The following is a 22,050-nucleotide window of genomic DNA, read 5'->3' as shown; positions in this document are numbered from 1 at the left end:
GACAAAATCCTGTCATCTGCAACACAATTGATGAAAATGGATGTCATCATGTTAAGAGAAGTAAGCCAGAAAGACAAGTATCATATGATCTCACTTTCATGTGGAATCAAAAAAAAGTTCATCTCAGTATTTGAAATCAGATGGTGTGTACAGAAAAAGGGATGGGAGATGTTGATAGATGGGAATTAATTTGCAAGTAGATAACAGTGATAATTTCTGGTGTGCTCCAGCACAGTAGAGTGACTGTAGAAAACTGTATTTTGTTTAACTCAAGAATCTAGAAAAGGGCTGGGGTTGTGGCTCAGTGGTAGAGCATTTGCCCGTCAAGTATGAGGCACTGGGTTCCATCCTTAGCACCACATAAAAATAAAATAAAGGTATTGTGTTCATCTACTATATTAAAACAAAAACCTTAAACTAACAACCAAGCCCTAAGGAGGGGCTCAGGTTCTACTCCTGGACATCTACTCATATCAGAAACAGAGAAAGATACCAACAAAGGGACACATGTAAAAAAAAGAGGAAAGAAAATCCATCTCATTTGAAGTGAAAGTCCGTGATCTCAGAAAACATGAGGAAACAGGCACGCCCCCCCCCTTCACAGTGCTCCAACAAAGGATCCCACAGTTATAGAAGTAGATAAAATCACAGATAAAGATAATGAAAAACTAATTATTAAAATGTCCAATGATCTAAAAGAAGATCTAACAACTGAATAAGAGAATAAATGCAGACGAAAGACCATGTCGATAAAGAAACGGCGATATTGAAAAGAAACCAATGAGAATAGCTGTACATGAACGAGACAAGGAATCGAACTAAAGGTTCCCTGGGGACAGCGCCAATGCGTTAGACTGCCTAGAAAGCAGCGCTTCCAGCTTTGAGGATAGGACGTCAGGCCGTGAAGACAGAGTGAATCAGCTGACTACCCGGTGCGCAAAGAAGAATCCAAACGAGGGGCGCGGCAAGGTCCCAGGCGCTGGGCTGTACGGCTCTTCCCGCCGCTCTCCTTTCCCTCTCGTGTCTCCCTGCCCAGGCCGCCCTCCTTAGGCCGGGCGCCGGCAGAAAGCCGCTGCCGGCAGCGCTCCCAGCTCTCGGACAGTGACGGACTTTTCCCTGCTGGGTTAGGTCCTCTGCCACTCGCCCCCATCCCCGCAGTAACTGTCTCCGGCATCAGCAAGGAAGCCACCGGTCCGCGGCCCCCGCCCTTCACCCCCCAGCAGCCAGCTCTCCAGACCCCTTCCCTGCACCCTCTCTCCGGCCTCCCTCTCCCCCCACCGTCTGGCTCTCCCCCCACCTCTCGCCCGCCCCCTCCGCTCTCGCCCGTTCTCCGCGCCGCCAGCTCCACTGCCCCCCGCCGGCTCTTTCCACTCGGCCTCTCCCTCACTGCCCCCCAACTGTCCCACGCGTCTCGACGGCTGTCGCTCCCAGGCCCGCGCCCTCCACTCTTGCCCGCTCTCCCTGCCAGTCCCCGCTTCTCTCCGGGTGGGCCAGGGAGGGAGAGCAGCGCGACCAGGGTCCCCCTGCCTCTCTCCATCTTCCCCGCCCTCCAGCCTTGCTTCTTGCCTGGGACTGGCTCGCGGGGCTCTGGGTCCGAGAGTTCCGGGCACCCCGCCTCTGCGTCCTCCCCAGGTCGGCGGGACGTCTGGACTCCGTCGTGCTCCGGCCACCACTTGGAAGCACTTGCCGGTCCCGCCTGGTCCCTTTCGAGGACTCCGAGCCTGCTCCCCATCCGGCCTGGTATGGGGCTCCTCCTTGTGGCCAGAGGAGAAGATGGACCGGATCTCGGGGCCATGGCGCCTCACCTTGAACTCCTACCAGCTGGGTGTTCTGGGGGCGGGCCGCTAGGCGGCTCCAGTCCTGAGGCTGGGGATAGGCAAAGCGCTGCTCTGGCTAAACTTTGATAGGTGGCACAATACCTTTATTTTATTTGTTCATTTTTATGTGGTGCTGGGGATCAAACCCAGTGTCTCACGACTGGTAGGCAAAAGCTCTACCACTAAGTCCCACTAAGTCCCACTTGCAGGTTTTTTTCCCCCTGGGTATGGGATAGTTTTCAAACTTTTTTTTCCTTAATGTGTAAAGCTGTGACTGTAACAGTTACAGTTCATCTTCTGAAAGTAGCCGTCATTGCTCTAAGGCTTATTTTTTTTTTAATTCCCCCCTTCTCTCCTCTCCCCCTCCCTAACAAGTTTAGGGAGATGGTGTAATCTTTTCTTCCCCTAGTTGATTGCCCTGGAACTCACCCACTACTGGGAGGAGATGACTGCTGAAGATCTGGAAATCAAATGGATCTAAAAGACATCTACAGAATATATTACCCCCAAGCAGCTGAATTTACCTTCTTCTCAGAAGCTCATGGAACCTTATCCAAAATAGACCATAATCTAAGTCACAATGTACATCTTAAAATACCAAAAAATTGTCATAATGGCATTAATCCTTTAGGATTATAATGGAATGAAACTAGAATTCAACAGTAAGAAAAAAGAATTGATACCACATAAATACATGGAGATTGAATACTCTGAAATGAATAATGGATCATAGAAGAAATTAGAGAAAAAAATCATGAAGTTCTTAGAGACAAGTGTGAAGTGAGAAACAATATATCAAAACCTCTGGGATAGTATGAAAGCACTTCTAAGGGAAAAATTCATAGTGCAAAATTGCAATCTTTAAAAAATGGAGAGATCCTAAATAAATAATCTTATGCTCCATTTCTAAGACTTAGAAAAGGAAGAGCAAACTACTCCCCAAAATAATGAAATTGAGAATTAAAAAAATATACAGGGTCAATACAGGAAATGGTTGGTTCTTTGAAAAGGTACATAAGATTGATAAACCCTTAGCCAAACTCACCAAAAGAAAAGGAGAGAGAAGCCTTTAACAAAAAGGATGAAAAAAGAGATGTTATCACAGACATTTCTGAAATTCAGAGAATCATCAGAAACTATTTTGAAAATGTATACTCCAATAAATTGGAAAACCTAGAACACATTGAATAAGTTCTAGACATATACAATCACCCAAAGTGAACCAGGAAGACATTTAAAACCTAATATAAAGTAATAAAATTGAGATGACAATTAAAAGTCTTCCAACAAAGAAAAGCCCAGGACAAGATGGATTCTCAGCTGAGTTCTATCATACCTTTAAAAAAGAAATAACACCAGACTTTCTCAAATTATTCAACAAAATTGAAAGGGAGGGGATACTCACAAATCCACTCTCCAAAGTTAGTATAACCCTGATACCAAAACCAGATAAAGATAAATCAAGGAAAGAAAATTACATAGCAATCTCCCTGAAGAACATAGATATAAAAATCCTTAATAAAATGTTATCAAACCACATAAGAAAACATTTTAAGAGGACAATACACCATTATCAAGTGGAATTCATCCCAGGAAGGTAAGGTCTGTTCAACATGTGCAAATCAATAAATGCAATTCTTAGCCAGGTGTGGTGATGCATGCTTGTAATCTCAGTGACACGGGAGGTGAGACAGGAGGATCCCAAGTTCAATGACAACCTCAGCCTTGGGGAGGCACTAAGCAACTTAGTGAGAAACTGTCTCTAAATATAATACAAAATAAGGGCTGGGGATGTGGATCAGTGGTTGAGTGCTCCTATGTTCAATTCCTGGCATGCCCAAAATAAAATAAAATAAATGTAATACTCCACACAGATAGAATTAAGGACAAGAATTATGTGATCATCTCAATAGATGCAAAAAAGGCCTTTGATAAGAAACAGAACCCATTCATGTTAACCTGGAGAAACTAGGTATAGAAGGAACATACTTCAATATTATAAAGACTTGATAACAAACCCAAAGCCAATATCACACTGAATGGAGAAAAACTGAAAGCTTTTTCTCTAAAATTAGCAATATTATACTTTCACCATTTCTATTCAATTTAGATTTTGAAACTCTACCCAGAGCAAGTTGTCAAGGGCAGGAAATTAAAGGGATACAAATAAAAAAAAGAAGAAGTCAAACTATTTGTTTGCTGATGACATGATCCTATATCTAGAAGACCCAAAAAATGTTAATCAGAAGGCTTTCTAGAAATGATAAATGAAACCATCAAAGTAGCGGGATATAAGAACACATTTATAATAGTTTCCTATACTCCAACAGTGATTCAGCTGAGAAGATGATAAGAAAAATCACTTTATTTAAAATAACCTCCACAAACAAACAAAAACAAAACCCCAAACCAAGAACCAAAACCCAAACCAAACCAAACAAAAACATCCAAACCTTTGGGAATTAATATAATCAATGAGATGAAAAACTCTACAAAAAAACCTTAAAACTCTTAAGAAAGAAATTAAAGACCTCAGAAGACGGAAAGACCCCCCCTTGTTCTTGGAGAGGCAGAGTTAATAATGGCCATACCTCCAAAAGTAAAATATAGATATAATGCTGCACTCTGGCTGGGCACAATTCATGAGCCACTTATTAAGCAGGAACGAACTTTATTTTTTGAACGCACACACCGCACCATGCCAGCTCTTCAGGAATTCCCTCAGAGGCCAACTGCCACCACAGGCTCTCCCGGCCAGCACCTCAACTGCTCTTGAGGCAGATTAGCTGGGTTTCATGGGCAGATCCAAAAGAGTCCCCCAATGAGCAGCTCTGTGGTCTGAAAGGGCTGGGAAACAGCCCAATGAGTATCACCACAGAGGAGCCAATCTGCTGGTGCTGGGGCCAGTTTGGCTGAGGCTCTCAACAATTTAATATCATCCTCATTAAAATACCAATGGCATTCTTTACAGAAATAGTGTTGAGAGCCACAGCCGAAGGGGCCCCAGCAAACTTCCAGCTGCCAGCAAACTTCCAGCTGCCAGCAGAAGATAACACCATCATACAATCCATAGGGACAAGGCATAGTTGAAAGAGCTCATCAAACTATTAAAATGATCTTATGAAAGCAAAAAGAAGAAATTGGGAATGGGTATTTATTCCCCAAAGATAAACTTAAAATAACCCTTTTTACTCTAAACTTTTAAAATTTGGATTCATCAGGGTTTAGTGCTGCAGAAAGGTATATATGTCCAAAAAATGTACATAAGCCCAAGGTACTTTGGAAGGATATTCTAACAGGAAAATGGAAAGGTCCTAACCCAGTAATTGTCTGGAGTTGGGAGTCTGTTTGTGTGTTTCCACAGGGAGAAGAGCAGCTGATTTGGATTCCAAAGAGATTAACCAAAGCGATTTCTACAGACCAAAAATAAGATGATTTGGCTCAAATCCATAACAGCTGATATCCAGAACTCCAGTTTGGCCACCCTTACATCTGTGACAGAACCAGGATGCTTTTTTAAATATCTATTTTATTATTGCCCTTTCCCACATCATGAAGTTCTATTTTGTTTTTTGAGCTCATACAGACCTAGGTTAATGTTTTGCTGATCAGTTCTATTTTTTGACTATAGAGTTTTTAAACATTGCAATAGAGATTTCACCTTTAAAAAGTTATAAGGCCTTTACTATTATGTTATGTGTTGTGTGCACACTTGTGTTTTATGTTGTATGTTTGTATGTACGTATGTCTATATATCATATATGATGAACACTCATGAAAAAATGGATCCAAATATATTTTTTATTCATGTGATTTAAATGGTTTAATTTAAATTGGGTTTAAAATTAAATTAAACCATTTAAATCCTGTTGAGGATTATTTTAATATGTGAACAAAAAAGGTTAAGAGATCTGTTTGTTTACTTTCACCTTTCCTTTTCATTATATTTAATAATTCTGTTCAAGATAATGTAAATTGTCAAGAAAATTGTTTTCTTTTAGTGACTTCTGGAATGTTACATAATTTTTTCTTTAACTGCTGAGGGCCATTGCCAAGTAGGAATGACGCATGGCATGACCCAGGTCATTTGCAGTGACATTTCATGTAAGGTGACCTTGCTCAAGGACCAGGGCGGATCGGGTTTAGGGCGGACCAGGGTTTAGGGTGCTCCTTGGGTTTAGGGCGGTTCCAGGTTTAAGGTGCACCCTACTGGGAATGGGGCGTAACCTGCTGCCTCAGGCATGCCCACTCCTTGAGTTCCCATTTAGTTCTGGTGGGATTCAGAGAGTATTTGGGATTCAGAGCCTGGTGGATTTTGCCCAGAACGTTGATTTCCCCAGAACGTGTGTAGAGTGCCGGTGTGAGTTCAAGAATAAACAATTGCTGTTTGAATCTACAAGGCTGTGAGTGGCTCGTGATTTTCTGCCCAGCCAGACTGCAGCATTTAACCATTATTGCCAGAATTCCTATCTTCATCCCAGTGCTGGTGAAGACAAAGATAAAACCAATCTACAGCTTCTGCAATAGCCATCACTGAACTGCTTGCAGAACTTCCCAGTGCTGGTGAAGACAAAGATAAAACCAATCTACAGCTTCTGCAATAGCCATCACTGAACTGCTTGCAGAACTTGCCTGGACTATGTATCACTTGTATGCATTGTGAATTCACCTGTATGCATTGTGAACTATCTGTTGGTGCAGTGACTTGTGGTAGTGTTGGGGTATTTTTGCTGATGATGTCATCAGTGGTACAATTTATCCAAAAGGAGCCATCAATTGGCTTGGTGTTTCTTCCTCCCTTCTGCTTGTCATGATCGTTCAGCTAAAATTTGGGGGCCAACAGAGGTGAGGCAAAGAACCTCACCCCCCCCAGTACAAAGACCTCTCCACAGGTGTGGCTGTATACTGGACCAGTAGTCAGTGACGGGTAAGATCCAATTGCAATGGTACCAACCTAAGACAGGAGGCTGACGCCTTGAGGTCAGCTTATCCAACAATGGGTAAGAACCATATGTACTATTGGACAACCTAAGGCAGGCACGGTCCCTAAGCCACATGCTTGTTGTTTAAACAGAGAGGGGGAGATGTTGAGAGCCACAGCCGAAGGGGCCCCAGCAAACTTCCAGCTGCCAGCAAACTTCCAGCTGCTGGCTGATGATTGGCTCACAGCGGCCCAAGCAACATCTAGCTGATTGGCTCCTCTGTGGTGATGCTCATTGGAGATGTTCATTGAGCTGTTTTCCTGCCCTTTCAGACTGCCAGCTGATGATTGGCTCACAGCAGCCCCAGTAAAATCTAGCTGATTGGCTCCTCTGCTGTGATGCTCATTGGGCTGTTTTCCTGCCCTTTCAGACCACGGAGCTGCTCATTGGGGGACTTTTATGGCTCCATCAAGGCGACCCAGCCAATCGGCCTCAAGAGCAGGAGGATTGTGGGAGGTGGTGAGGCTTTTGGTTGAGAGAGAGGCTTGTGGGAATCCAGTGGTGGCAGTTGGACTCTGAGGGTTTTTTCCTGAGGGGCTGTTTTGTTTTGCCTGTGTGGTTCTAAAAATAAAGTTCGTTTCTTTTGACAAGTGGCTCCTGAATTGTGCCCAGCCAGACTGCGGCACAACCCTCTCTGGACCACAGCTCACTCTCTGGAGGGCAGCTTCTGCAGAAATAAAGTTGGGCTGTGGAAGTTAGCCTCTGCCACAGGCCCCATCTCATGATAGACACCATCATTCATAAAAGACTTAAAGTTGGAAAAAATTTTCAAAATCCATGGAAGAAATTTGTCACACGGAATTACAGAATGGGGGGTATTTTTGGAAGTGGTGCTTTCCCGAGCCTCTTAACCCTCCTGAAGTTTCTATCACCCCTTTATTGACATTCACCCCACAATGTGCTGAATACTACGTACATACTTTCATGTTTCATAAATACATGTTTTTTTCACAAGCTCATGAGATTGACTTTTGGACATCTGAACTAAGACCTCTCCTGGGAAATCTGCCAAGCTGCCTTCCTCTTCTTTCCTTACATGGTTCAAGATTCGGCTTATGTTCCCTAGGCAGCACAGTTCCATTCTCTTCTCTCTGTCCCACTGGGACCTGTGAGCTGGTGTCTGAGAACATCTCTGCCTGCCACCTACCTTCCTACAGCTAGTCCAGTTTATGTACGGAGAGATCTGAGGCAGCCCATGCTAATGGGTCAGGGATTTTCAGAGAAAAAGAACCAATAGAGTATTGAACCAATGTATTCTACTAGGATATAGAACCATTCTATCGGTTCTTTATACACACATAAGCAAACACACACGTATATTTGTATATGTATACACGCATATATAAATCATAAGAGGAGATCTATTAGATTGGCCTACACAATCAGGCTGATAATCCCACAATGGCTGCCTGCAGGTGGGAGAGTCAGGGAAACCAGTAGTCGCTCAGTCCAAGAAGTTCGAAGCCTTTGAACAAAAGAGACGGAAGATGCAGCCCTGGTCCAAGGCTGAAGGCCTGTAAGCCTCCTGGACAGTTGCTGGTACAAGTCCACCGCCAACACTGAAGGATACAGAAGCTGAAGTCCACGCCAGGGTGGCAACAAGGACTGCACCTGCTCAAGAAGTGCTTTGCAGCTGCGCACAGTGGCCACACCTGTAATTCCAGTGACTCTAGAGGCTGAGGCAGGAGGATCTCAAGTTCAATGCCAGCCTCAGCAATGGTAAGACACTAGGCAACTCAGTGAGACTATGTCTCTAAATAACATACAAACTAGGGCTGGAATGTGCCCCTGAGTTCAATCCCCCCCAAAAGCTGTGCATGTGCACAGCCGCAGGCTACCCCTATACCTTCCTTCCATTTGTTTTGTTGTTGTTGTTCCAAATGGTCCCCCAGCCTACTGGGTGGTCCACTTCTGGGTGGTCTTACCCCCTCTCAGTATGACACATGCCAATTGTCTCTGGAAACACACACCCAGAAATGTACTTTATCAGTTTTCTAGACAAGTCTCAACCCAGGGGAGCTGGCCACTGAGACTAACTGGCACAGAATGTCTTCTGCATAGTCATAAACCCCCTGGAACCTAACCAAGCTACTTTCCTGTAGCTGATGCTTAATAACCATGTATTTGAATAATGAATGCATTCCAATCTTCTAAGTCTTATTTATTAACTATTCCTTTAGTTCTTAATCCTAATAATGTCAGAATCAAACAGGAAAAAATGATACCATATCAAACTTTTCTGGGGATAGGCTTCAGAAATCTCTCTAACAAGTTCCTCAAGCAATTCAGAAGCAGCCAGTTTGTTCCCAGCCTGAGGACTGGCATTTGAGAATCAAACTGTCTTTCTTGACCCCAGAATCCTATAACATCTCCCTTTCTCCACTATCCATGTAGCCCTAACCATTTTCTCTTAGCAACCAAAAATCAATAACCAAGCTCACCCATCCTGAGAGTCTCACCATGAGACAAAGACATGCTTGCAAAACATTCATCAAATATTAAGCTCTGCTGCATATTAAAACTTTCCCTAGCCAATCAGTCCCCATCTTCAAATAAGTGACCATGTCTGCAACTCTAAGTCAATGGAGATGTACTTCCTGGACACTGTTTTGCCCAGTGTTGGACTCTCATCTTTTAGCTGTCTTTGTGTCTTCTTGGTATTTTGGAATCTCGTGCTCTCAGATGGCCTGATTCTGCTCTTTCTGTCATGCTGACCCCACCTTCAGGATCCCCTTCTGGGGAGTGTTTTGTAAAGAAGCTGTTAAAGTAAAACAAGCAGATTTGAGAAGACTGCCATCTGGTTTCCACGCTGCAGAGGCTCACATGAGCCTTGAAAATATCTGTCCATCGGGTGGGGTTGGGGGTAGAAGGTCCTGGGATTGGCTGACAGGGGAGGGCTGCCTAGCGGACTTTCTGCCCTGAGAGCTCCTGCAGTCAGACCCTGTCACCATAAGCTGAGAGAAAGAGCATCCCCTTGTAGCAGAAGAGTCTGTGACATCTGAAGTCTTAAGCAAACCACCTCATTTTTACATTCCATATCCCAGAGGTAGGCACTGTACAGCCACCTTCGTGGCACCTCAGAACTGTGAGGGAACAAACTTCCTACCTGATCCCTGGCATTCTGCCCTCTTGCTTGTGTTCTCTGTCCAGACTCCTGGGGTGATGAAAAGACCAGAGTTTTCAGCTGTACATTCACATGTGTATCATTTTAGTCATTTGCATGTTATATGCCATGTGTATTTTATGTATACTTAAAACATAGGTTTATTTTCCTTATTTGATGAAGACAAAGAAAAAGTCGGGCTATGAAAATGTAATTAGACTTTTAAAACGTGGAATTTTGGAGCTAAAAGAAATCCTAAAGATTATCTAAAACAACCAGCCCTCTTTTAGGGGATAAAGTAGAGGTGCATTCCTGTCTCCCCGTTTCCTAAGAATTTTCCTTTGGGGATGGGAGAAGAGCTCTTACCATGCTCTGCCAGGCCTCTGCCCCTCTGGGAAGATGTAGTTCTCCAGCGTATACAAGTCACACATCTTGCGTTTGGTGGGGACAAACCCAGCTTGTGCAAGATTCATACCTCATACCCCGGCAGTGACGAGTGGTTTCTGGAGAAAGCAAAGATTAGAAGAGAACCCTACAGGTTTCTTCCTCTTCCATTGACAGTGACCCTGTAAAACCAATCTGCAGTCACCCTCACTGAAGCCAGAGCAGGTATCGCACACCAGAAGCCCCCGACTCTGTCTGTCTCCCCACCGGGCCCTGTCCTAGTCTGAGAATGGCAGGACTGTGCTGGCCACGGCAGCAGCAGCACGGTGGCTGCTCCTGGGGTCACCTCAGCTCCAGCTTCTCTCCTAGTCCAGGTGTCCCCTGCCTCGCCCCCAGCAAGCTGAACCATGAGTCAAAGACCACGGCCCCCTGACCAACCAGCTGACCCCAGCAGCGCTCCTTCCTCTTTCTTCATGACTTTCCATTCCATCGGACGTCATTTGTTGGCCAAATGATCTGGGTCACTTGCTCATGTTCTCTGGCACTCAGTATCCTTGTCTGAAAACAGCAATCCTGGTGCCCATCTCACAGGGTTGCTGTGAGGACAGAAGGGGTCATGCGGTGAGCACTCTGGCCATGGGCTCTTCCTCACCAGAAGTGGCCTCCTCTCAGGAAGACACATCTTCTGCTTTCTTCTCTCACTTCAAAAGAAGCGGCCACGTTCTCCAACAACAGGGACATCAACACACCCGGGTGGTGCAGAACTTGGGTCAGAGTCTGTCTGCTTCTCTTGGGATCCACGTGAACTCATACCCGTGTGCCATAGCCACACATTTGGAAATGTCCTCACCAACTTGACATTTGAAAGGGAATTCTAAACCTAGGCCACACTTTCAACTCTGCAGATAATTCAGCTGTTTCTCTCTCCTGCTACTTCCGCTTATTTCCCCTGAACATTACATTGTAAATGCATTGACACACTGACATTTCAAGCTCTTTTAATTTTAAGCTGTTTCTCCTTGAAGATTTCTCACCACCAATCCCTGTCTGCTCCCTCTCAGGGATGAAAATATCAGAGGGAGAAGGAAGCAAGTCATGTAACTAAAAAGAGAACTGCATGTTTGAGGAACATAGACCGCATTCTTGGCCTGTGGAAAAGACAGACCACTGCTGTCAACTGTGTGGCCACTGTGCAAATCCAGAGGCCCTGAGTCTCAGTGGGCAGTGATCAGATGGAAAAGAAGAAGAAAAATAAAAATTGAAGAAGGTGCTGTTTTCAAACAGAGTACATATTTGGGTTTTTAAAAAAAGGAGAAAAAAGCCTGAAATTTAATAATTATTTTAAAAGAGAAAAAGAACACAGATGGAGGAATTTCCCTGTGCCCTTGGTCATGCCATCTGCTTTATAAACACTTATTTTAACACTTTTAGTTTCATTTTAAAACCACTATAATTATATTTATGGTTGATGAATTTATTTGTCAATATCATAGTTATTTTGACCAGATCCTATCCTCCAGGTTTCAAATGGGGAATAGAATAAAGAAATATAATGATCTTGGCAACTTCATTCAGTGAAGACACAGGGCATCTTCCCCCGCACAGTACTTTTGCTAAGGAGAGCTAATATTTATGGAGCATGAATTCTGTGCCCTGCACAGTTCTCAGTACCCCCTCAAGCCACCTCCCTTGCACGACACTCCTGTGAGCCATGTTATGCCTTGTTCCTTAGAGCAGAAGTCTGTCTGGGAGGTGGCCAACCCCTGCCTCTGATACTGACTTGGCTGCACCTGGAATGTGACTGTAAATCTCAGGTCTGGACCGTGGGTTTCTAATCTGCAAGTGTTATACCCCACTGAATCATCTCAGAGGACTCCGCCCCCTCCAAAGTACCCGGATTTGGGGCTTCTATTTTTTTCTAGAAAACTGGATTTTAAAATTCATAGAATATTTAAAAATGAAAAACAGGGAAGACTACTGGAACAAAGCCCTTGGCAGTGTCTGAGGGTGCAGAACAGAGTGCCGGCTGAGCTTGGCTTGGGAGTCACGAGTTTCTATCTCAAAAAAGAAAGAATCAGAAATTGTGGATAAGGAGGTTAGCATGATTCAAAATGAAAAGTAAGTCTAAAAGCCAGAAAAGGATAGGATGGGAAGAGATTTCCAGGATAGGTAAGTGAGGAACGGGGCAAGGGAGTTGAGCACCATGACATGTTTTCCCTTTTAGAAGACCATCTGCTGAAATGGAACACAAGAACACAATGGGATTGAAGGATCAACAAAGCAAAGAAAATTCTGAGAAGTCTTCAGACAGAGCAACTTCCAGAGCATCCAACTTCCCCAGCCAGGCACAGTGGCACAGGCCTGTAATTCCAGTGGCTCTGGAGGCTGAGGCAGAAGGATGGATAGCGAGTTCAAAGCCAGCCTCGGCAACTGTGAGTTGCTAAACAACTCAGTGAGACCCTGTCTCTAAATAAAATATGAAATAGGGCTGGGGATGTGGCTCAGTGATCCAGCGCCCCTGAGTTCAATCCCTGGTATTCCCCCCACAAAATAAAATAAAAGGGAAAAGTGTGCCTTCTCTTCTGTCTAGCAGAAGTCTGTTGAGGGCTCACTGGCTACACGATGTGGTCCAACCTCCACACAGTAGAGAGCCACAGAAAGGGGTAAGGTGGATGTTGGGGATGGAGGCTTCGTAGCCCTTGGGCACTGAGTTAGTGGCTTCTGTCAAAGGGGACAAGAAGCAATGGCAGGGATGGGCTCCATGGTGGAGCACTTTCCCAGCCTGCAGGAGGCCTGGCTCAACCCAGCTCTGGCTATGAGTGAGCTCCCGAGGGGATCCCGGAACTCTGCTGCCCTCCCATCTCTACTGCTCACAGGTGGAGAGGCCAGGGCCCATAGAGGCCAGGCAGGACAAGGTCATCACGCCAAAGATACTCTCATTTACTATCTTAAATATGTGAATAAGCCAAGAAAAAGAATAAATTTCCCAAAGAAATAACTAATCAGCTACTTTTGGACCCTTCAGTCATCCAGTCATTGCTGTTTATGCTTTGAGATGGGTTTCTTTGTGGCCTTGAAACCGTGATCCTCCTGTCTCTGTCTCCTGAGTTGCTGGGATCACCACGCACCACTGGACCAGCTAAGCAATCTGTTTTCAAGGTCATGGTATTAATTTATCATGTCTTCTAAAACTGCTGATTATGGGTAAGAAATTGTGAATCAGCTGAATAAGCTTAAGTCTATTGTCTTTATATTGTCCAATTTAGGGTCTAACACTAATGACAAGATTCTAAAATACAAGCATTAAGCAGAAGAAAATACATATTTAAAAAAAACACTTAACAAACACAAAGTGCCCTTCTTAGAGGAAAGCAGCATCATCACAAGGGCCTGGAAAACTGCAGAAAATCAACCCAGAGCTATTTTTGGCAGTTGTAATTTTTTAAATGTTATCTGTTAAAAGTAAAAAAAAATGAATCAGAGGTGAAATGAAGATTCATCACTGGGAAAGGAAAAAAAATGCATGAATTTTTAGTGACTTACTGTTTATGTATTTTCATTAGTTATTATTTTCTTTTTTAAAAAAAGAGAGAGTGAGAGAGAGAGAGAGAGAGAATTTTTTAATATTTATTTATTAGTTTTCAGCGGACACAACATCTTTGTTTGTATGTGGTGCTGAGGATCAAACCTGGGCTGCATGCATGCCAGGCAAGCGCGCTACCACTTGAGCCACATCCCCAGCCCTAGTTATTATTTTCATTGTACACATTTGTGGGGGGGGCAGTGTGACAGTGACTTATATATGCAGTGTCTAAGGATGATTAGGAAGTTCACATTTAAATGAATGTCTTGTGTGTGTGTGTGTGTGTGTGTGTGTGTGTGTGTGTGTGTGTGTGGTGCTGAGTATTGAACCCAAGGCCTTGAGCATACTAATCAAGCACTCTATCAGCTGAGCTATATCCCCAGGCCCTGAGTGCTTTAATTTAGCTGCTACCTCTATAACCTACAATAGTTGCCGTGTCTCATTTTCAGAAATGGCAAAAATCTGCAAGGAGACAAAGAGGAGAAATACTTTGAAAGTTATTTTATAGCTAGAAGCTGGGACTTAGGCAGTGAGCCAGCCTCTGTGGCCCTGGTCACCTGCACCATCCATGGCCCAGGGCTGAGGGTGGAGCGTGGCATGGCTGGTGTCCTCTTCCATCTGAGATGGAGCGTGGCCGTTGTTTGGTCCCTGCCTTCCTGAGCACAGCTGGCTCCTTGCCAGCTGTCCTGCCCTTGGTCCCTCCTGGGATTCTGGAAACCATGAACCCCAGGGACTTGAACAGGTGGCGGCCATGTATCCTGCTGCTGTGAGAGAGCCCTCAGGTTGCGCGGTCCCTAAACAGCAGCCCTCTGTTCCTCAGTCTGGAAGCCTGGAATCCAAGATCAGGCGCTGGCAGTTCCAGGCTCTGGCAGGGCCACGTCTGAGTGCTGTGCCCATGTGGCAAACAGCATGGAGAGGCACAAAGGTCAGACGCCATGGAAGACGGCTCTCCTAAAGGCCTGAGCCCACTCGCCTGGTCACCTCTGGAAGGCCCTCCTCTTCTACTCCTGTCCTGGGGACTGCATTTCCTCCAACGAGAGTAGGGGATACAATCTTCCTGCCACACAGCCCTGTGATTAAAGATGGAAACCAACACCTGGCTGTCCCCAGTCTGGTGGGCAGCGTGTGCATCCAGGGAGAGGACCCGAAAGCTGGCGACGCTCCTCCTGGGGGATCTCCCCATCAGGCCAGACGTGCCTGAGAGCCTCTGCAACCTGCCAGACCTCCTGCCTTGGGAAAGGGGGATCTCTGGTGGCTTTGAGAATGAAGCGGGAAAGGCTGCAGTTAGGTCTGAGCCCTTTCAGAACTCCAGGCCCCTCTCATGAGAGGTCCTTCTGAGCTGCTGATGGGTATAGACCACCTGTGGCGCTTGGCCCTTGGGGCAGCAGCTGTCCCCACAGTCCATCTCTGCCCTTTCTGAGAAGGGCTCTGACTATTCTGAAGAGGAGTCTCATTTGGATCTGATTGCTTCTCTGCAGCACTTACTGTGAGGCAGAATTGTTTGGGAGCTAGTCTGGGGCATTTGGAGCTCACATTTTTAGCAAAGATTTCTCCCTCCATTTTATCTGCCGCCTCCACAGTCACCTTGTCCAGCCACCGCTAATTCTCTGGGTCACTGCGACTGCTCCTGATTGGTTGCTGTGAATCCTCCTCTTCTCCACCACCTCAGCTAGGGACCTTGCCACGCCCACAGCCCTATACTTTCCCCCTTCTTTCTCTACTAGGCATCACGACCTGTGCAGTTCCTAGTCTCTGCCCAGTCTCTCTCCCCCTCACTTCCTCTTCCTGCTTCTTGCCCACCGCCCGGGCCAGCTTTTTCCCATGGATCTGCTGGTGCCCTCTGTGGACGCCTTTCTGTCATCACCTCCTGTGGCCTGGCTCTGACTTGTCAGTCAATTCAAGCACCCCCTTGCAGTGGAAAAGGCATTGCCGTCTCCGCAGTGTGGGCTCCTGGAGGCCAGAGGCTAGGACCCCAGGAGTCTTGTCCAGGGCTTGGCACTCATCAGAGCTCAGCCCACATCTAGGATGAATGCCACTGACCCTGACAGAGGAGAGCTGCCTGCCACTGGTGGCTGGATCTTGTTTCTTCTTCCATTTTTCTTTCCTGGCTGAGCCTCCCCTTGGCAGAGGGGGATGGGGAGGACAGGGGTCTTTGTTCCTCCTCCAGATGGCTGAAGCTGGGACGGAGCTCAGCAGCTGTGTTTGGGTGAAAGGCAAGAGAGCAGATGGCCTGGTGTCTGTTTGCAGACAGCCCGAGAGGTCACAGCCCTGTGCAAGGCACAGTAGGGTAGTGGAGTGGGGCAAAAGCCAGGCCCAGCCACCGAGACAGCATTCACTGCTCAAACACTGACCAGTGTGATCTCAAGGCAGCAAAGAGAGAATACTTTATGGATCTCATGTTCCTGGTGGTGGCTTTTAACATTGCAATCCAAACAAAGCCTTTCCTAAGTGAAAACTCCCTTAATTACTATCATTTAAAAATTTTCTGCAAATTTTGGCAGCCATTGAAATTGTCACCCAACCAATGCTGGTGGTAGGAGGATGGGGAGCAGAGGAGGGGGCTTCTTCAGTGTCTAGAGTATCTAGAACCAGAACATGACCTGAGGCCTGAGCATCTGTGTGAGGACAGAGGTCACATGCCGAGACTCAGATGCACTCACTGACGTTCTCCACTCAACAGCCAGCACTCTGACTTAAAGGAGGGGCGGGATCCTTGGAGAACCAGGGCTGAGCGAGGGGCAGCACCACCGCCTCCCTCTCTCCTCCCCTGACTCAAGGCCATCACACCTGTGTCCCTAGGATATACACCTGGCTTTCCTTAGGATGCCAATTTCCACACACGCTCATGGACAGCCCCCTCCAAATCTGGGATTCCTCATTCTGCTCTTTCCCATATTAAAAGCCCAAGCTCTGACCTGAAGCCACCTTCCCATCTCTGCCTGCAGTACAATCTATCACCAGTTAGCATGCCGTACTGCTGGCACACTGCATGGTCTCCTCCACTAGAGCTGCTTTCCTGATTGACACAGCTAGAACAGTGGTCTACTATCAGGTGTCTTGTGCTCTACGCGCTCACACGCTGCCCCTCATATGATGATCAGCACAGGAGACTTCCTTACCCCTCATTGTCACCAGCACATGAGTGATACATTCTGCTAAGGTGTTCCCACAGCCATAACCCTAGGTGAGGGGGATTCTTAGGCTGCACCTCCATCCCCAGGGACCTCTGTCATGCGGGCAGCTAGTTGTCTCCTGAAGTGTGGTTGCCTGGCAGTGACCACATGCTGGTTTGGGAAGTCTGTAACAAAGGAACACACCCTTGTGGCTTAATGACAGAAATGTATCCTCCGAGTTCTGCAGCCTAGACATTCAAAATCAAGGCATTGGCCTCAAAATAACTTTTAACAATCACAAGGAATCAAAATCCACTGAGAATCAAAGAGGCCTTTCAGCAAGGAAAGTAGAGTTATCTTGTCGCCCCTCACCAAACGCACATTCCCACCTGGCAGGCAGAGGGGACCTCAGAACCTGGTTCCTCAGGCCAGAATCCTCCCTCCTGCCTGCTCCCCAGGGGCTTGAGCTTAAGCTGTCCAGCACAATGGCCATGAGCCATACGTGGCCACCACCACAAACATTCAAATGAAATAAAACTAAACCAGCCAAACGTGCAACCCACCACCATACCAGCCCCTTTGTGGGCTGGGCGGGCCATGGTGCCAGTGGATATTGTTCAGGATGACACCAACACAGAGTGCTCTACCATTGCAGAAAGTTCCACAGATGTTCTCCTGAGGACCCGCAAGGCTCCAGACCAGCCTAGACTTGCTGGATCTCATGACTGAACTGACCCATTGTCAGTATGTGTTATTTGGTTGGTTTGGACTAATGTGCACTTGAGCATCCATGGAGCACAGGATGGAAGTGATTTGGTCCATGAAATGGTCATAGAGAACTGGAAGTGTGGACAGTCGGAGCGGACACTGGGGGCACCGGGGCCGGGCTGAGCACTGGACCTCTGGTCTCGGTCCTCACAACGGCCCTAGTATCATCCTGCTGGCGAAAGAGTAAGGTGATAGCAGCCGTGGGAGGGCCCTCAGTGCTCGGCTACTCCAGCTCAGGGTCCGTGGGTCAGACTTGGGTCAGACTGCCTGGTACTTGAGCAAGTACCTGTCCTCTCTGTGCTTCGGTCTCCTCATCTGTAAAATGGATCTTAGAGATTGTTTTGAAGTTGAGTCAAGTATTGAGAATCCAGACAGCATTAATGCTTTGATTATTTACTGCAGGCGAGAAAGATCCAGGGCATCACTGGCTTGTCCAGTTACGGCCCGCCCAGTGCTCGCTCTCACACTGAGGCAGCCTCTTGCCCAGAGTCACATGGCCCCGCCCACTGCAAGCTTTTGCTAGCCTGCCCCGTTTATCTTAGCCAGCCACCAGTATCATGGACACCCACACTTCTGCATGGGCACTGTTGGAGGGACTGCCCCACAGAGTGGCCAGCGGCCAGTGATATGGCAAATAACCCAGATGACCTCGAGGCCCCATTTCTTCCAGCATCATCAGATGATTGAACTATGGAAGCAGAAGCAGGTTTCCCTGTTAGATAAAGGAGAATGGATCTTGTGGCCCAGTGGGAACACAAACATTCGGATCTCGTTGTAGTGGAGAGTTGAATGGTGGTGACTATAAAATGGCGGAGAGGGAGGAATGATGGTGACGGCTTATCGATGAGCACTAAGTTACAGTTACAGGGGAGCAAAGGGGTCTGGTGCCTCTCTGCACAGGACAGCCACTGCAGGGACCCTGAAGCATTGGATGTAAATGTAACGTATTTCTTCAAAGAGCTAGAAGAAAGAATTCGGAATGTTTGGACCATAAAGAAATGATATCTGGTTGAGGTGATAGGTATGTTTAACCTGATTTAAATATTGCACAAAATATACAACTGTAGAAACACCCCCTGGTACTCCATTAATATGGACAATTTTTATGTATCTGTTAAAAATAAATTAATTTTGTTTGGCAGTAGGGTAAGAACTGAGGGGGTGGGGAAGAGACACACATAAAAAAAAGAAAAAGAAGAAGAAAACAAAACTCCACAAACATTAGTTACTAGACTGGCCACTCCAAGTGGAGAGCTACACAGTTCCTACCACATTTATGACGTAATGCCCGGAGGCCTGAGCTCCCAGCGTGGTGAGTTCAAGTGGTCCATGGAAGGCAAGGCGTTGGGCCTTTCTGGCCTGCCCTCTTTGGCTCAACCCCGTGCTCACCCATGCGGCTCACATTAGAGTTCTTGGGTGTCTTAAGGGGATGTCAACTCACTGAGGGCTCATGGGTTGGGACCCGTCTGCTTCGAGTACTGAAGAGGAAAATTGTCCTTGACCTCAACTCCAGAACGACTGGGCGACCCCTGAGCAGCCCATTGAGCTTCCTCTTGGGAACACTGACCATGTAACTCACATGTTTCCTCTTCTGCTTGTCTGCTGGGAAAGTCAGGACCAAATTTGCAACCGATTTCTGGCAAAATGAACTATACACCGTGACATTTATTTTACACAGACCCTCCCTCCAGTAACTTTTTATAGCTTTTCCTACTTGGATTTTACATTATTCAATTCTTAGAACTATACAGGATACAGGACATAAATAAGAAAGGTGGTCTCTGTCGTTTCAGGACCTAGGAAAGCCGTGGACACATCCTCATATTCAGTGTTCTCCAAAAGGCTTAGGTCTTCTCATTTTGCTATTTCCTGTGGTGTGCCAAAGACCCTTGTGCCATGCAGAAGTGCAGTGCCACAGGAGGTGAGGCAGAGAAGGCACTGGTTATTTAAAAAAAAAAAAGATGATAACCTGGAGAACCCAAAGAATACAAGGAAAGAATAAGAACTGAGGCTTGTCTTGGGGCCCTAGAGACCAGTTTGCCTGAGCCAGTCCTGAGCACTTGTCAGCCCCTGTGGCACAGGCACCAGGTGGCCTTCTGCACTGCAGCTTGGACATCTCCTTATTTGAAGGGCTCCATAGCAGCGAGTCCCAAGCTGTGGTGTGTGTGCAGACCGACCACCAGGGTGCTTGTTAAAACTAGTTGGGGTGGCAGACCTGGGGGCAGCCGAGAGTCTGCTTCCTTGACAAGCTCCCAGGTGAGAAGGAAGCTGCCTGCCCACGGTCCAGCGCTTGAGCATGGAGGATCTACAGGATTTGTGTGGCAGCCCCCGGCAACGGGAGGTCCCCAGATTAGCACCTGTGCCATCTCATCAGTTTCACTAGTGCAGGTCTCTGAGGCCTAGCCTCTGTTTCCTTCCAAACCTTGCTTGGATTTTCCTGTTTCCTCATGGAAACATGAAATGGAGCAGCCACTAGTGATCAGAGACACATTAATTCATAATAGCCAGAAAGTGGGAAAATGCAAATGCCCACCAACCGATGAATGCATAAAAACGTGGGGTATCCACGGAGTGCTATTCAACAATAAAAAGGAATGAATTCCAGACACACACTGAACATGGAAGAAGCCTGAGAATACGATGAGCGGAAGACACCAGCCACATGTCACTAACAGATTTTATTTTTGATGTGATTAAGAGTCTCCTAAGATTAGATTGTATCAATTTTTGCACAATCCCATGAATATGCTTAAGAACTGAATTCTATACTTAACTGGGTGAATTTCATGACATGTGAATTATATCTCAAAGATGATTAAAAGCAGCTGGGCACAGTGGTGCACACCTATAGTCCCAGCATCTCAGGAGGTTGAAATAGGAGGATTCCAAGTTTGAGGCTAGCCTCAGCAACTTAGCAAGACCCTGTCTACAATTTGGAAAAAAAAGAAAGGGCTAGGAATGTAACTCAGTGGTAGAGCACCCTGGGTTCAATCTGTACTACTAAAAATAAATAAATACAAATAAGAGATGATAAAAGTCTCATGGGGTGGAAAGAGACGCTGCCCTCCACCTTCATCCATTCAGGTGGGAATTCTCTGGTCCCAGTGGGGTTATGTTTGCCCCTCTCCCTGCTGGGAAGCCCTTCACTTCATGAGGTACTGTCTCTGGCTTGGGGCTATTTAAAGTAACCTCACCCTAGGGTTTTTGAGTATGCTGAAATAGTGGGGTTTTCATTAGTTGTGAAACTTTGGAAAAATTTCAAGACCAAACCTAATTAATGGGCATTCCATCTGGTGTTGTGACAGAGTGTGCCCTTGTGTTAGTGGTATCAGTCGTGTTGTGACAACAATCTGCTCCATTTGAGTTAAAGAAATCCCAGGTGCTCGGGTCGATGGACTTTTCCTGGCTTGTTAACTATGCTTCTGTTCCCATGGAGCATCTCTCAGTTCTGGAACTCACCAGAAGGACTGGGTTGAGAAATGTGCATCAGATCTCAATGGTTACTAAGACCATTAACTCAAAGGTAAATTTTCTGTAGCAAACATAAATTTTAAAATGTAAGTAGCGTTCTGAATGCGTGTCTGCAACAGAACTGCTCCACCGCGATACAAAGCACCCTTAGCTGATGAGTGTGGGTCTTCTGTGCTGGCTTGTGTGTGAGTACAGAGGCCGGTTGCTTACCAGGAATGACTGGCAATGGGCCACCTGTGCCTCCCCTGACTTCTACTGCAGTTCTTCCCAGGCAGTCTCCATGGACCACACCCAGAGCTGTGCAGGTGAAGCTGGCTTAGGTATTGCTATTTATCTTAAAAATCCCAACACTCCTGGGATGAGCAGGGTATTTAGCACCTCTGAGTCACTAACAACTTGGCTACTCCATTCCTTGAATTTGTTTAGCAGACCCCTTTTGTCTCCCTGATAACTTGGAACAGACCCCAACAGGAAGGCTGGGAGTCCTGATGGGAATAAAGAGGCAGAGAGGACAGAGCAAGGGACTGATGGCAGACCTTGGGCTCATCCAGGGCCATTGCTATTTGTTCAGAGCTTTATTTTTTTATTTGCAAAAGAGAATCATAGAGGTGGTTACCTGTGCCTGCAGCTTCCCAGGTGGGATCCCAGGTGAGGGGTCAGCTGACTATGAACTGAGAGAGGTATTACCTGAACAGATCTTGTCGAAGGATCTAGAGACCTTTAGGAGCCCAAGAGACCACCTCACCTCCAGCACGCCAGACCTGAGAGGTCCTATTTTCTACCTGCTGACCGAGGAAAACACTAATGTGCTGGGAGATGCTCTGGAAAT

The sequence above is a fragment of the Ictidomys tridecemlineatus genome, unplaced genomic scaffold, assembly GCF_052094955.1.
Source record: "Ictidomys tridecemlineatus isolate mIctTri1 unplaced genomic scaffold, mIctTri1.hap1 Scaffold_80, whole genome shotgun sequence".
Lineage (NCBI taxonomy): Eukaryota > Metazoa > Chordata > Mammalia > Rodentia > Sciuridae > Ictidomys > Ictidomys tridecemlineatus.
Note: the sequence above shows the minus strand (reverse complement) of the source record.